Here is an 18,402-nt window from a genome sequence, read left to right on the forward strand (position 1 = left end):
CTAAAGGCACTGCAATGAGATCAAGTGGCTATTTCTCAAAACAATACTAAATATATTACGAATGTGAAAGTAACAAGAAACAGAGAATTAGTCTCTGATCATTACATGACAAATTCAACTGTAATTTCTCCCTATTAAAAACCACAAGAGACAGCAAAAATTGATAAAATATGACAGAGAGAGGCTCAACATCACAAGAGAGAAAATACAACATTTGCAAGAAGAAATTAAAATAGAAAAATCAGGAAAATGGGAAGAATTGTCCAAAGCAATCAATAGGGAAGTGAAGAATGTATTAGAACAACAAAAATGAAGATAGCCTGGTGGAATGAAACCTGTGAAAAAGCAGTTGCAGAAAGAACAAAAGAAAGGAAAGAAGGAAAAGTTCTTGGAAGACTGAGCGCTTTGATGAATTTGAAGTGCAAAGGAAAGAAACTGAAAGAATAATAAAGGGTGCTAAATGGTCTTCTGGGAAGTGTAAACTTACTGACATATGAAACAGCTTTGTTAAAGAACACACCCAGAATTTCTATAGGATTTTTAACAATCACCTAAATTACTACCATGCTTCAAGTATTTACACTACTGGCCATTAAAATTGCTACCCCACAAAGATGGCGTGCTACAGGCGTGAAATTTAACCGGCGGGAAGAAGATGCTGTGATATGGAAATGAATAGCTTTTCAGAGCATTCACACAAGGTTGGCACCAGTGGTGATACCTACAACATGCTGACATGAGGAAAGTTTCCAACCGATTTCTCATACACAAACAGCAGTCAACCGGCATTGCCTGGTGAAACGCTGTTCTGATGCTTTGTGTAAGGAGGCGAAATGCATACCATCACGTTTCTGAGTTTGATAAAGTTTGGTTTGTAGCCTATCACGATTGCAGCTGATCATATCGCGACATTGCTGCTTGCGTTGGTCGAGATCCAATGACTGTTAGCAGATTATGGAATCGGTTTGTTCAGGAGGGTAGTACGGAATGCCATGTTGGATCCAAACAGCCTCAGATCACTAGCTGTCAAGATGACAGGCATCTTATCTGCATGGATGTAACAGATGGTGCAGCCACGTCTCAATCCCTGAGTCACAAGACAACAACAATCTGCATGTACAGTTCAACGATGTTTGCAGCAGCATGTACTATCTGCTTGGAGACCATGGCTGCAGTTACCCTTGACGCTGCATCACAGACAGGAGCACCAGCGATGGTGTACTCAACGATGAACCTGGGTGCACAAATGGTAAAATGGCATTTCTTCAGATGAATGCAGGTTCTGTTTACAGCATCATGATTGTCACATCCATGTTTGGTGACATCACAGTGAATGGAAATTGGAAGCGTGTATTCATCATCGCCATACTGGCTTATCACCCAGCTTGATGGTATGGGGTGCCATTGGTTACACATGTCGATCACCTCTTGTTCGCATTGACAGCACTTTGAACAGTGGACGTTACACTTCAGATGTGTTACGACCCGTGGCTCTACCCTTCATTCGATCCCTGCAAAACCCTACATTTCAGCAGGATAATACACGACCGCATATTTCTGGTCTTGTATGGACCTTTCCAGATACAGGAAATGTTCAACTGCTGCCTTTGCCAGCATATTCTCCAGATCTCTCACTAATTGTAAATGTCTGGTCAATGGTGGCCGAGCAACTGGCTCATCGCAATACACCAGTCACTACTCTTGATGAACTGTGGCATCGTGTTGAAGCTGCCTGGGCAGCTGTACCTGTACACACCATCCAAGCTCTGACTCAATGCCCAAGCATATCGAGGTCATTTTTACAGCCAGAGGTGGTTGTTCTGGGTACTGCTTTATAAGGATCTATGCACCCAAATTGCATGAAAATGTTATCACATGTCAGTCCTAGTATAATATATTCGTTCAATGAATACCCATTCATCATCTGCATTCCCTTTTGGTGAAGCATTTTCAATGGCCTGTAGTGTACTTCAAAGATGAAAATGGTGAAATAAGCAAATAACCAGACCTGTAAATTAATAAGAAAGTATGGTACTGTCAACAACTCTTGAACTGTGGACAAATGAACTATTAGCTAGAATTTCCCTATCTTCATGGAAACACCGAAGCAAATCCACAACCCACAGCTAAGGAAATAAAAAAAAATAATAATAAATACTGTGAAAAACAAGAAAGCCAGTGGAGAAACTTATAAAATGTCCCAACCAGAAATGGTCTCAACTAAAAATGACAAACAACTTCAGACCATATATTAATAAATATGGGGAAACTGGAAAAATGCCAAAAGACTGCATAGTGACTCTTACCCATCCTGTGCACAAAAGTTGTGATGAGCATGATGTCAATAGTTGCAGAGATATATCTCTACTGTCAGTGAGCAGGTACAAGTAACACTTTATAGCTACTTGTGAGAATATCAGATTGGATTTAGGAAGGGCAGATCTTGCTCAGAACAGAATTTCATCAAGTCCATAATCTGTCACACACTTACAAACTCTGAAGACATGGTTTTAACATCTACAGATTTTAAAAAGGCAATTGATTTGATTGACAGGGAAACACTAGATAAAGTGACTCAAGAATTTGGCATTAAATCTAAACTACCTTATTCATGCAACACTCACAGACAATGAAGCAAAAGTACAGTTTTGGTGTGAAGTATTGAAGGCACTCAAAATAAAAACAGGTGTAATGCAAGGTGACAGCCTGTCTACACTCCTCGAACTTCATCCTAGAGAAAATAGTAAGATAATGCAAACAAAAACTGACAGAACACAAGGTAGCACCAGTAAGACTAGATGCTAAGAAAATAAATACTGAAATTCAGTGTTGACCATTTGGAAATGATTATGCCATTCTAGATGAAAATCCAACAAATGTAGAAATACAAATCAGTCTCTCAAGAGAAATAGCCAACAAAGCAGCATTAAGAGATTGTATAGAAAAAAAGCAAAATTTCTGACAAACATTAGAATGCCCCTGTAACCCTAGAAACAGATAGAGAGATAAGGAGGGTTAATGAATTTAAATATTTGGGAGAAATGATAAATGGAGAGAGTACGTGGTATAACCAGGAATTGCAGTGGATGGCAATAGAGGATAGACAGATGAATTTGAAATAACAACAAATAACTTTATAAAAGGGCAGTCTCAATTTATTACTTTTTCGGTATATAGGCACAGAGGAAGTAAAGAGAGTGTAATATTCGAAACATTTAACTGGAAGTAGTTTATTACAGTTAAAAGAACAGTTATGCAGAAGGGGTTACCGAACCATAAGCCAGGCTTCCATAATCTAGGCAGGACTTAATTAACATTTGGTACAGCCGTAGCAGGGTAGACCAATCGGCAGCCCAGTTGTTGTGACTCAAGCAATGAAGAGCATCATGATGCCACCAGCACATTTGTTTAAGCTGCTAAATATGAGGCAGCCAAGTCAACCAGGTATCTAAAACCAATCCCAGAAACTGATGTGTCTCCACAACAGCAAGAGGTTTGTTATCAAGGTAAAGCCATGGCTCAGGTTGAACAGTGTGTCACTGGCAGAAATGCTTAACGCAGGTCTTGGCAGCCAAAAACTGGAAGACATGCACTACAGCCCAAGACTGCTGCATTTTGGAAAGCACCCTGCAACTGCTGTTCAGCAGCTGCAATGCCGGTGGAGCTATAGTATAGGCAGAAGTCGTCAGCATACAAGGAAGATGAGACAGGCGTTCCCACTGCCAAAGCAAGCCCATTAACTCCTATCAAAAAGAGGCAGACACTTAATACAGATCCTTGCGGTACCCCATACTCGGGAACTTAGGAGGAACTATAGGAGGCCACAGCTTGCACACACAAGGAACGAAGTGACAGAAAATTTTGTATAAAAATCGGGAGGGGACCCCAAAAATCGGAACCATGAATCGTAGAGAGGATGTGATGTTACCATGTCATATCGTATGCCTTCCACATGTCAAAAAAGATGGTGACCCTATGCTGATGATGGGCAAAGGCCATACACATGTCAGACAACAGGAATACCAGATTATCGGTGGCAGAGCTGCCCTTACGAACCCACCCTGAGACAGAACCAGAAGGCCCTGAGAATAAAATAGCCAACTCAACCTCTGGCTTATCATGGGTTCGAGCAACTTGCAAAGAACATTGGAGAGGTTAATGGGGCAGTAGCTGTCCACCTCCAGTGGGTACTTGCCAGGTTTCAACACAGGGATTACAATGCTTTCTCGCCATTGTGATAGGAACTCACCCTCAATCCAGATATGATTGAAAAGGTCTAGGAGGCATCAATGGCAGTCCACCGAGAGGTGTTTGAGCATCTGACAGTGGATGCCATTTGGCCCGGGAGCCGTATCAGGGCAAGTGGCTAAGGCACTTTGGAATTCCCATTCACTGAATGGAGCATTGAACGATTCAGGGCGGCGCGTGTGAAATGAAAGGCTCTGATGTTCCAACCTTTCCTTCAGGGAGTGGAAGGCCAGTCAGTAATTCACAGAAGCAGGAAGACATATGGCCAAACTTGCAGCACTTAAGCCACTGCATTAGGGGAGGAATATAGGGCTTGATGTCTCAGTGGTAGACCATCACCTTGACCTTCTCCAGTAATGTATCACCCTCAAAGGCCAAGATGAAGGCACCGGTAGAAATCTGATTACTGTTCAAACCCCAATGAATGCGCCACATGAAATGAACACCTTGACGTTCTTAATTGGCGTGCAGCAAGTCATCAGACTGAAAAGGTGGTCCCTATGGAAAATAATACCCAGGACCATATTTAAACTCTCATGGTGTGTTATGGTAACTGAAACATCACCAACTTGTCACAAGTAAGTAACCTTTGGGACTGGGCAGAGAATGCCATTTTTATCAATACTGACCCAGAGCACATTTTGGACAAGCCCTCCACCTCCCCAAACTTGTCCTCTAAATGCTCTATGAAGAATTTAGACTTTAGACTCCTCTTCAGCTCTCATACAAACTAGCAACCGGAGTGAATAAGTGTCACTGCCATCCTGAGACACTCCTCCCACAGTGTGACCAGGGAGGGGAATGATTTGGGATCATATTTCTGAGCATTGAATTGTGCCCAAGAATGCTTAGAGACTGCTGGTAGATGGCCACCTGCAAGAGATGATGTACCACGCTTCATTGCGGGTCATCTGCCCTGATGGCACCCACTCTGACCACGGGCCCTCCCCACGGGCGCCACTCAGCAACAGCGGGGGCCACCTGGCAGGATGGCCATTGCTTGGAGACCCAATACCCCAGGGAGATAGGCCTCTACTCCTTGGCATGTATGCGGAGTTGGCGCAGTCATCAGCAGAGTGATCCCTGTGTTGTAAGGAGGCGACAACCAACAGGGTACATGGCAGTGCCACCACAGTTGACTGGCTACTATGCTGGAATTAGGTGCAAGGAAGTCTATAGTCATCAGCTCCACAAAAAGCAACACTGCACAGTGCATGGTGGAAATTGCACCTAGGAATGTATCCTCACCCAAGAGATGGGGAACTAGCGGAACGGCAATGCGACGATGAGAAAGCTGGATAAAGGTCTCTATGCACAATGGGCACAATGCACCATGTAAGGTGCCCTTCCCCAATTGGTTCGCTAAACGGAAAATAATGGAAAAATTAAGGGTAAACACGAGAGGGGACCATCACATATAGACCGAAGCAGTTGAGACTCCTCTTAGTCGCCTCTTATTACAGGCAGGAATACTGCAGGCCTATTCTAACCACAGGGGACCTTGAGATAAATTTGTATAGCTTTAACAATACCTGTTCCTACCAATTAATAATAGTTGTCTCACTGGAGGATACCTAGAAATTCATGAATGTGCCAGATGCACAACATGCATTGATGGAAAGTAAATTCATCTGCATTCTTCATATGTTTGCTGAATCCTGCACAGCTTACACTGGAGGACAGGCCATTTGGGCAAGAAAATTCCTATAAATGTTTTCAACATTATTGGCATCATGTGGGAGCAATCAGAACTGGGTCAATATGCTATTTCTTATGTATAAGTCAAACAGCTTTGACAATGCCTCAGTTACCGTCATCCATTCACCATCAAAACCAGAAGGATATCACAGTGAAGCAGACATCAGCAGTTTGGTTTGTACCGAGGGTATGAGTGTTGACAGCCAGTGGTGTATTTGTTCATCTCTGTTTATTTGGTATGTTTGTCACTAGTAATTAGGGCCTTGCTGGTGTTCAAAGCCCTCCCATGACATATTCACTCCTCTGTGCCCAAAACTATTGTTGCTATGATGGTCCATCGCAAGACTGCTCACCTCACCATCATCTTCCTGATCTTCCCTTTCTCATTGTTCCTTTTTGGAGCAATTAGTCTGTTGTTAATTTGCTTGTAGATAATTGCACATGCATCCACATGATATACAGTATGCTAGAACTCTAGTTCAAGACAAACCATGTGTGACCTGAATAATATTGTAAATCCTGTGAAGAAATTGGACATCTTTTCCCATAAAATTGTTTGTGCATGTGTACTTCACAATGTCTACATTGTACTGGGTCATACAGAAGCATGGTATTGGTAAGTAAAGTAATAGTATGGCACTTGTGACCGATGAGACCCATTGGAATATAATAAAGTATTTTGTTGCAACATTTTCCTTACTGAGGCCAGCGACTGAATGATACTGTGAATCATTGGTTTCACTGTTTCTATTCTTTACCATGATGTTCTGGTTGTGTTCAACAAGCTATATAAAAGTGAAAATCCATCCTATGTCTACATCAGTAATTGCACTTCAACATTGGTCTTGGACTGTTGACTGGAAACTTGGTGGCTTGTTGGATGAGTCATCTCAAGCTGTATCAAAGGGATGAAAGTGTATAGTTATGGAGACAACCTCACGAATCCATAGACCCTACATGACAGGAGGTGGAACCTCTGTAATGGTGTGGGGCATGTGCAATTTGAGTGATATTGGACTCCTGGTATGGAAATGCCACGTAGCTAGGACCTTCCATCATGTAGACAGTTAGCCTGGTGCAAGTCTTGCGAGTTGACACCACTTTGGAGACTTGTGTTTTGATGGGGACGAAATTATGAACATAAGGACAACGCAACATCCAGTCCCTGAGCAGAGAAAATCCTCGACGCAGCCAGGAATCAAACCCGGGCCATTAGGTATGATACTCTGTTGAACTGACCACTTAGCAACCAGGGACGGACACCCCTAATATGTCTAGATATGATGTTCTTAAGAATCCTGGCTGATCACTTGCATCCAATTATATCCATTGTGCATTGTGCATTCCAACAGACTACAGCGATTCCAGCAGGTAAGTGCGACACTCCACACATCCGGAATTGCTGCCAAGTGATTCTGGAAACACTCTTTTGAGTTTAAACACTTACTCTGGCCACCTCATGTGTGTGCGAATCTCATGGGTGCCCAACAGCAAGGTCGTCATGATAAAAAGTGTTACAGGTGCCTTTATTGCAAGGACACAGTTTCCCAAAAATACAGAATATATAATGACTAAAATTAAATTGGGTTTGATTGGTTAAGTCACACAGTAGAACAACACAGCAACAAGAAAAAGGAATGGCTGTAGTTTCCCCATGATTTCAGCTGTTCATGGTACCAGCACATCAAGGCCATATACACAAATGTTACAAGAACAAACTAGTGTTACAGGCAGTTGCCACTAAAACTACTACCCCACCACCACCACCACCACCACGCAATACCTCTGGCTGCTCAGGCCAGACCAACATATTAAACAGAACTAACAATTGATAGTGGAGCAGAGCAGGTGAAGGGACAGCCCAGAACAGGTTGAAGAGGAGGAAACAGTGCAACTTAGTGGTGTGTCCAGGGACTAGATGTGGCGGATGAGGCTATCTGGTGTAGATTTGTGAGGGAGAGAGGGAGGGAGGGAGGGAAGGAAAGAAAACGGAGCAGAAAGTAAAGGAGCACATAAAAGGAGAAGGGACTGGTTGGTTCACTTGCAGAGAGCCATGCACAGTGGGGATGTGGCTTGGGAGGAGATGATAGGACAGTGGGGAAAGGGTGGGATGGGGCTGTTTGGAAGAAGGGGGACAATAGGTTACTGTACGTTGAGGCAGGGATGGTTTCAGGAGCAGGGAATGTGTTTTAAGAACAACTCCAGTCTTCAGAGTTCAGAAAAGCTGGTGGTGTATGTGACAACACAGATTGCCTTTGTTGTGAATCAGCCATTGAAATTGGGCACGTTATGTGTAGCTCCATGTTGTGCAGGGTGTTCCACGTTCCTGTAGTAGGCCATGTGTCACATTTACAATGAGCAGCAATCTATCTCTTCTGTAACTGTCGACATTATAAAGTATGGATCTTAGAGGCCAGTACATTCTGACTCTTTAATTTAAAAATTCACAGCAATCCTCCTATGGTACTAGCCAGTCAATTTCTCTCTCTCTTTCATGGGCAGAAAAGGTGAATTTATGAATTTCATAGCTTTTCCAGTGTAAGTAACAGAATTATTCATCATGTGGCCCTTACTTAATGAATACTAAATTCAGTTAGAATTTACAGAGGAAAATAATGATGCAAGCAATAAATAAATAAATAAATAAATAAATGAAAATAAAGGTTCCATGTCAAGTTGATAAGGCAATGTTCAACTTCATTTTACAGGTCATCCTCATTATCAGGACAAATGAAGTTGCTGTATCTTCAGAACATAAAGCAATAAATCTTTAAATTTCCTACTCCTCTCACTTGGGTACCATTAGGTTCTGGTTGGTTTTCCAAGCACGTTCTCTCATAAAGTCTAGGTGTTTTGATTCTGTGCTTCACACATATTTTGGATTTTGCTGCAAACCATATGAGTTTGCTGATGTTCCTTTTTATACAAAAAAAAGACTTCAAAATAACTTTTGTCCTCTATTTTGAGCCGTGCGCTGTAGTGGTTTACTTTTTCATTTTTTGCTATGGTTGTGGAGTAGATAAATTACCATGCAATGCTCTAGTATGTGTACTAGACACTGTGGACATTTATCTGTCATTCTTTGGTAGGTCTGGGAGATTACCTGGGAGTATCACTGCTACAACCCTGTGACTCTGGCTAAAAATGGGGGTGAGATGCAAATACAAGAACTCCACAAGAGAGTTTTCTTCGACTCTCTCATCTCCATTCTCCACAATCCTACCTACACATCATGGCCCTGTTAGGCTGAGCAACCCAGTGGTAGGTTGGGTAACAAACCCCAGCAGTAAACTGGGTCAGCAAGCTGACAAGATGTGGAGCACGGTGGAAGGCAATGGGAAACCACTACCAGAATTATTTCCGTAGATATTCGTGGGATGGACCTCTTTGTACAATATTCCAGAGGTAAAGCTCCCCCTCAATTGCTTCTCCAGGAGGCGAATACAACAAGGAGTCCAGAGATTAGGGCAAATGGAAAAAGGAAGGAAGGAAAAGAAGGAAGACTTATTTGGGATTTGTAGTTGGAATGTTTTAACCCTTCTCCTGGAAGGGGAAATTAGAAAACGCCAAACACGAAATGACAAGAAACAAATTGGATGTGCTCTGAATGTGTGAGGTGAGATGGGGTATTTGTGGAAAACTAGAAAGTGTTGACTTCTGATTGTACTATTCAGGTGAAGATAAAAATGGAATGAATGAGGTTGAAATTTTGACAGGTGGAGGACTGGAGGACAAGGTTATCGAGGTTGAGTATGTTAGTGGAAGAATATTGATGATGAGACTGAAAGAGAAAAAGAAAGACTTAGTAATCATCCAGGTCTACATGCCAACAAGTAATCATTCAGATGAGGAGGTAGAAGAATGTTGTGAAATGATAGAGAACTTAGCAGAGAGGGAAAAGAAATGCATATCTTGTTATAATGGGTGATTGGAATGCAGTAGTTGGTGAAGGACCAGAAGAAGCAGCTTTGGGAAAATTTGGACTGGGTGAAAGAAATGAGAGAGGGCAAGGATTTTTGGATTACTGCAATGAAAATTTCATGGTATTTTGAAATACTCTATTTGGTAACCACAATAGATGACAGTATACTTGGATATCTCGATTTGACAACAAAAGATATCAAATTGATCCCCTATCCAGGGGCAGATATTTATTCAGATCATATATTAGTAATAGCTGACGTTCTAGTTTAATTGAAAAGAACCTGGGAAGGACAGAAGAGAGAGCACATTAACTTTGAGAAACAAAGACAAAGGCAATTTTGAAAAATTAGAGAATGCATATTGTGAAATCATAATGAAGGGTCAGGAAATTGAATGCACAGAAGGAAGGCAGGATCATTTTAAAAATGGAATCAAAAATGCACCTAGGGAAATGCTGTGAGTCAAGGAGAGGAAAATAATAAAGAAAGAAAGAATGGGTACCACCAGGTATGTAACCAAGATCGATGATCGCAGGAAATAGAATACTTTAAACACAGAAGAAGGGAAGTGCAACTACAGGAGATTAAATAATAAAGTAAGAAGGGGGGCAGAAAAAGCAAAGGACAAACGGCTGACAGGAGAGTGTGACAAGGTAGTGAAATTAGAGAAAGAAGGAACATATAATTTCATGTACAAAGAAGCAATGGATTTGACATTCAGGGAAAAAGAGAAACAACAATGGACTAAAGGAAGTAGAGGTAAAATGGTGAGTGAACCCCAAGAAATAATGATAAGATGGGAAGAATATATAAAATGGCTATATGCTGTAAACAGCTGACCAAGTGAAGAAGATCTTGGGATAGAAGAAGAAGAAGCTAAAGTTGCAGATGATGGCAAAGGAAATGCAATACTAACTAGCAAGATTGAAGAATCTATAGAGTAATTGGAGAAAGAGGGGAAAAGGGAGTTGATTGAATTGTGTAATCAAATATTCATAACAGGAAAATAGCCAATGGACTTTACAGAAGGAAATCTTAATACCCGTAGAAAAGAAAAAGTACAGCAAAAAGTGTGAGAAACATAGAACAATGTGCCTGATATCACATGCAGCTGAAGGCTTGCTGAGGACGCTCAATACAAGGCTATGTGGACAGCTGAATTGTGTACTAGGAGGGTGATAGGGGAAAGGTGCATGGAGAAGAAAAGGAAGGTGTATGTTGTGTTCATTGATCTTGAGAAGCCTTTTGACACTGTCAGATGGGACAAACTGATGGAAATCTTAAGGAAACATGGAGCTGAATAGATGGATAGATGGCTAATTGAAATCTATATTTGAACCAGAGAGCAAGAGTAAAAGTAGGTGTGATGAATGAAGAAATTCAACTGGGAAGAGGTGTAAGACTAGGTGGTTGTTTATCACAAACACTCTTCAGTATATATCAGAAGGAAATTATTAGTGAAAGTTTTGATGGAAGGGAAGGAGTTTATATAAGGGGTCAGAGAGTGGAGTGTATAAGATTTGCAGACGACATGGTTGTGATTGCAAATAGTGCAAGAGAGATAGAACAAATGTTATATGATCTAAACACAAAATTAGAGGAATATCAAATGAAGATTAACAAGAAGAAAACAAGAAGCATGGTAATTGGAGAAAAGGGGACAAAACGCTTTATGAAAATAGGGGGAGAGGAAACAGAGCAAGTGAATAACTTCAATTACTTGGAAACTGTAATAATGGATTATATGTATTGCTCAACAGAAATTAGGAAAAGAATTGCAATGGCAAAAGAAGGATTCAAGAGGAAAAAAATTGCTTTGTGGACCACTAAACGAAGATCTGAGGAAAAGACTTGCCAAATGTCACATCTGGAGCGTTGCACTATATGGTGCAGAGACCTCGACATAGAGGAAGGAAGATGAAATAAGATTGGAGGCACTAGACATGTGGATATGGAGAATAAAGGAAAAGTGAACTGGGAAGACCGAGTAAGGAATGAAGAAGTATTAAGGAGAGTTGGAGAGGAAATCAACGTGTTCAAAGTCAGCTGAAAGAGAAAACGGAACTGGATTGGACATTGTTTGAGGAGGGACTGTTTGTTGAAGGAAGGAATAGAAGGAATGGTGGAGGGAACAAGGGGAAGAGGAAAAAGAGGATATCAAATGCTGGACAATATCAAAGGAGGCAAATATTCAGAAATAAAAAGACTGGCTATGGACAGACAATAGTGGAAGAGGCTTAATCCATGACAAGAGCTGCTGTAAGGCAGAATACCATACTACTACTACTACTACTACTACTACTACTACTTTGGTAGTGTTCCCTGCGTGATTCTAATCAGTGCCGCCTACATTTGATCAATAGCTTAGGGAGAACTGTCAATTGCTGAATCATCCCTTGATAAGTTTGATGCCTCATGGCTGAAATCTGTTTCAATATGACACTCAGTAAAAACTGAAGGTGCAAATATAGACTTGCGAATCACTTAAAGATTGGAAGGAAAGATTCCTGTTTCTTTGAAACAGCAGTCAGCCTCATTTGTGTCATTTCTTTCAGCCAGGCACTTAAAAATATCACATCTGTAACTCTCAGCTTTTCCAGATGTCCAGTAATTAGGTCAGCAACATCCCAGAATATTCAGATGTTTTGGGAACACATTTAACAATTGGCATACATTCACATTTAATTCCTTTATAGGCAATAGAATATTTTGTTTTCTTAAGCAATAGCAACAATACCAAGCATCCAGATGTGATTTAGCTCCATCAAGAATGAAGAAGGTTTTGCTGGCTGTCATTGAGCTGTCATCACGGAACTTTTAATGCTTTTCATCTTTACACAGCTTTCCTCTGAACAGAATTATGGATGGTATGCTTGCAATTACAGCATCTCAACATTTGACTATTGTTACATTCTCCCCATGATCACCAGCAATAGTCTGAACTCTCTTTGTCTCTGAAAAAGGGTCAAGTGGCAATCCACCTTATCCACATTAAATATATTTTAGTGTTTACCAAGAAAATCCTTTATTTAATTCGCAACTTGTGCCAACTTTTTGGCAATATCAGTGAAAGAAACATTCGCAAACATGTCCTGCAGGCTAGTTAATTTATCGTTTTGAATGTTATTTAAAAATTATTCATTTAGCAAAAGCTAAACAATCTGCTAAAAGATATGACCTCATTCCAAGGTTTATATTATGGGTCTACCCATATTAACCTCCTAATGAGCTGTTCACAGGTGTCAGCTAGTGTCAATAACAATGTTTAATTATGGCAGAGCACAATACGAAGAAATCCTCAGTAAAAGAAACATAATTCTTCTTATTACAATGAAGCATTGGGGTCTTATTAGAGATCTACATTCAAACAATGAAATTTCAGGGTGGGATGTAATGGTATGAGAGTGGTCTCAGTTGCCTGAGACTGCTGTGAGGGTGTTGTGCCAATGCCTGTGACAAGGATTCGTTAAATGGTGGATCTGACTTGAGTACATCAAAAGTACCATTAGGTTGCCCATCACTTAACTGCCACCATTTAATGATGATGTAATTCAGTAATGGCATTTTTATGACATTTTTGAGTCTTGTGGTAAATAATGAGGAATTACAGGGCAATGCTAAGTATTATCATTTGCTTAGTTAAGTAACGTGTGGCCCACAATGCAACTGCTCATCTTCTAGGGACTAGCACTTATTTTAATGTGGCCTTTAATATGGTTTGCAACAGATACAAAAAGACTCAATTTCTTGCATCAACACATGGGAAGAAACTTAGCACTCCCATCAATGACAAGGGCATGTGCAAGTGAACTTCATGCACTGCTTAACAAGGCTCCAAACAATTGTGCATGCACTGGTGGCATTACAAGTAGATGCATCCCTGCAAGACATGATTATGTTACAGCCCCTGAAAGAAAAAGTTGACCAACCTGTAAGAACAAAATCTGAAGCCAGTTTGAGTCCCAATAGCTCCCTGTCATCTGAAGAGAGTGTGCTTTTCTTAAAAATAAATGAGAATCATTGCAAATCTCAAGACTACAGTACCACCATGGCACAGCACACCTGGGAACAAACAGACATCTCCCTCCAATGCCAAGCACCTAGGTCATGGGAGACAAATCTAAGTTGCTATTAGAAGGCAAGGATTGCCTCCATAGGAAGTGATCATCCTGTGCTTCAGTAAATGTTAGGGCAGTAATAAATGCTAGAGCACATTTCATCAATGTGTTCAGTAATATTATGCTTTGCAAAAAGTTACACTGATGCTCAAACCTCCTTGAACAGATTCTTGGAGACAGAAGAATTAAATCCTGTTGTAATGATGAGAAGAGCAGCAATGCAAAAGCACACTTTGTTAAACACACAAATATAGATTCCACAGGCAGGTTCATTGTTTGTCTTCTGTTTTGCGAAGAGATGAGTCAGTACTGAATTCTTTTTACACTGCTTCTCACAGACTGAACAGAATCTAGTGTGACAACAAAAGTTTAAAGAAATCTATGCAGAGTTTATGAGGGGGTACAAAGACTTAGGAACCAGTAGTCATTACAGATGCAGTTTCGTGTTACAATGCACATAGTACTGTCTCTGAGGAAGCCAGCTCAACTACTGAATGAGAGTAGTGTTTGATTTTTCTACCATATTGAACATGGATTAGTAGCTAAACAGTTTGCTAATGACAGGACCAATCATTCAACAGGCTTTGTAATCCATAACTTTGTGTTTCTGCATGCACTGCATTGCCTTTACACCAGATATGGAGAAGACATATTGAAAAGTTCTGGTAGCAGGTGAAGATCATGCTTACCAAAAAATATTAAGGAAGAGTGATATGTGCAACACTTCAGTAATACCAATTGAAGACAGTCACATGACAAACTGCTTGTGCAACCTTTCTTGCAGCATGGTGTCTGTTACAACCAGCTTACAAATAGAGTGACCACAGTGAAGCAGCAAACATTATCATTAATTGTTTCTCTGTGGACAATCCTAGGTTGTGATACAGTAGGGGCAGCAATCAAGCTCCAGCAAGATCTCACAAGGATATTTATGGAAGGTGGATCTTCACTATGGAAATTGTGCAGCAACAGTGTGAAACTACTCGAAAATATCCCCTCAGTGGAGCAAGAAACACAACTACCTCTACGGCTTGACAACAATGAGGATGTTAACACACTAGGCTTACTCTAGCTTCCAGCATCTTGTGAACAGTGTCAAACCAGCCCCTGATGTCTACAGCATCACAAAATGCACTGTATTGTCTGTCACATCATCCAATTTTTATTCATTTGGATTAATTAGGCCCATTGTGACCACATGCAAAATATTTTACAATGACCATGGCAATGTGAGTTATTGTGGCACAAGCCCTCACCTTAAGAGTTGCACTCGTTGTGGCAGACACTATACAGTGTAATTTGTATGACAGACAGCAATTGTATTGATTATAGAATCATTGCTGGAGGGACACCTGTCGACATAAAGAAGTCAATACAAGAACTGGTGGATTGTCAAAAGAATCATCATTTGATTCTGTTTCATGTACCAGAGACCTATCTGAATATTACATAGCTACAAAGTTACTTTTACATTACACTACACAAGCTGTGATACATGAGCTTAAAAACATGAAGTCAGTTTTACTGAATTACTAAGCAATATGTGTGTGAAACTCTTGATACCTAGAGACAATAAGACCTATCTACAAAATGCGTGTGATATTGATTTAAAAAACCAGTGAAGTTATTTTAAGATGATTTTAGGAAGTTCGTCCGGCCACAATTGTAGCAAGAGGAGTGGCTCTTCTATCATTTTAGAAAGGTACTTAGATGTGTAATTGCTATACATATAAATAATTTTGTAAACTGTAAGTGATAATTGGCATTTTAATGAATACTAAATGTCGTGGCACGCACAGCCACAAAAACGCAAAAATCAGCTACTGCAGCAGAATTAAGTGCAGCTGCAACTTAGTGCCGGCACCTTCCACCAACTGGCTCTCGATACGCTCCCGCCAAACATTCAATCAGCCGCCAACTATGCATGCACACGAGTCTTTTTCCGGCACGGATGGTCACACTATGATATGACCATCTACCAGTCAGGTATCGCCAACGGCTGCCATTCATCACTCTGGAATCAGCGGAGGAAGACTGGAGCTGCTGGGTTAAATAGCCGAAAGAAAGGGAAACCGGCATCTCTCGACCCGGCCCAGACTGCTGCCTGGAAGATACTTCAACGCAGCTGGAACATCCAGGTGCCACATCTTCACTATGCCAGCCATTGACCCTGGACTCTGCGCCCCTGTACTTCCTCGGCATCTGCCAGGAAACATCGTGAGAAAACCCCAACAAAGAAATGTAAACTCAGTTCAGTTGCTAAAATTTCGATTCAATAAGGTGGCATATTCTTTGGCTTGTCATAAAATTTTGGTAGCAGAAAAAGCCTTTTGTTTTTGAAGAAAGTTTATGTTTCTGTAAAATTAAGCGGTGGCCTAGCTCCTTCTAATAATTTTTTTTTTTCACACATGGGTGTTAATCTGTGTATATAACACAAACTGTGATATAACCTATTACTTTGGTAATGTTATGTATTTCGCAATGTGTATGGTATGCATGAATGATGGTGGCTACCATGAAGTTACTTTTTAGTTCAAATAAAGGATTTACACTTTTATATGGCTTAGGATTTCTCTCTCTCTTGTGCGTGAGATCTGGTGCAGGTGAATGCTGCATTTCTGTAGGGTTTGACAACAAGAGCTGCTTTATCATGCTTCACTGTACCTGCTGATTTGAGTTGTTTATTCCATGCTGTCTCATTCTGGTTCAGTGATATGCCGTGCCCTTAGATCTGTGAGCACTGTGAGAACTGCCATTACATCAATAGAATGAAGATGAAGTTGAGTGTCATTCAGATACTGTATACAATGTACAATCTTTAGTTATTAAGGGGAGTTTCTCTTCTAAATGAAGAGTCTGTATTCTTTGTTAAACATTTTTGATTGTTCAACAGAGAATTTAGACTTGAGGTAACATTTCAGTTACCAGTGCAGAAGAAGTTGCAAAGGTTGTTGGGTGAGGATACCAACTGGAGTGCAGGACATAATGATACCAAAGTCATAGTAAATAGGGTGTGTAGAAAGGAGTTTACTTCATTAAGTAAGTTGGAAGTGTGCAGGCAGTACACAAAATGAGGAACTGTTGTAGTGGCTGAAACCCCTGGGCAGATGAAAATTGTGATCACCCTGGAAAGAGGCCAGGAAGGAGTGTGGTGTTAATTATATGCTACAAAATCTAACTTTCTTGCTACTGGTGAAACTCACATTTGCTCTGCCAGTCTCTGATGTGCTCGATGAAGTTCCTCTCCCCTCCGCTCTTAGCGGAAGAGGTTCCTGATGAGGTCCTGATGGACAGAAAAAGAAATTTTGAGTTAATATAACGAACATTTTTTCTGCAAAAGTAAAACAACCAAATAAAATAATATTGTTTCAACATGAAATGAAAGAGAACGGAATCATTTATTTAAGACATTTCAAATTCCTACTGATAAGTGAACGATGAGCATCTAATCTACTCAATTATGCACAAGAATCAACATTACTAACAAAGTTCCAGGAAGTCAGAACTTTACTCTGGTTGGAGGATGGCTATCTGAAGACCTTCAAGGGCAAACAAACATTTACCGTCAGCATTACAAATAATTACTGAACAAATTTTAAAATTTGAAATCCTGTAGTAATCTGCCTATTAAAACATACAACCTTATGTTACAGAGTCAACTCACTGTGGTAAGTTCTACAGTTACAAACCGTGAGTAAGACTGTATATGCAGCCACACTCACTGCAGGCATATACTCACAATATATTAATCCAGTCTTTTGCAAACAGAGAACTTAGTGACTAGCAAAAAGCTTCACGCACAATTTCAAACAATCATGAATTTTTCTCAGGAATACCCAACACAAAGTTATAGGAAAAATGTTTATCGCTTACAGCATTTTTGCTGTTCATGCAGTAAAACTGCCACACCAAACACCTACAATGTAACTCTCCTTTCTTTAATTACAGATGAGTACATGCAGTTAGGAGAATGAGTGGCAAATGGGTGGGGTATTTCTCAGCTGGATTCTTTGTAAAGGTGGGGCAGCAAGAACAGCTGATGGTTATGGCAACATGACGGAGTAGGAGACATAATAGGATTGAGGTGCAAGTGGGTGATGGATTTTAAGGCAGCAGCCAGATGCTACATCTTTATACCACACAACAGAGGGCTGTCTGTTGCTGCCATGTTACGGAGCTTGAAACCCAAACTCAGTGCATATCATCTTGCATGTGACAGCCACTGAATAGTGTCCATCTACGAGCCATGTGACATTGGACAACTTTCCAGTATTCCTCCAATACTCAGCCTTTATAGGTCACTCTACAGTGGAGCACCACCCAATCTAAGTTCCAGACATGACATCAGTTATCTACTTCGGAGTGTCGTGACTATTCCTAGAAGTGCAGAACACAATATTGGTATTTCAAGTGCA

Source organism: Schistocerca serialis, chromosome 4 (assembly GCF_023864345.2).
Source record: "Schistocerca serialis cubense isolate TAMUIC-IGC-003099 chromosome 4, iqSchSeri2.2, whole genome shotgun sequence".
In the NCBI taxonomy this organism is placed as follows: domain Eukaryota; kingdom Metazoa; phylum Arthropoda; class Insecta; order Orthoptera; family Acrididae; genus Schistocerca; species Schistocerca serialis.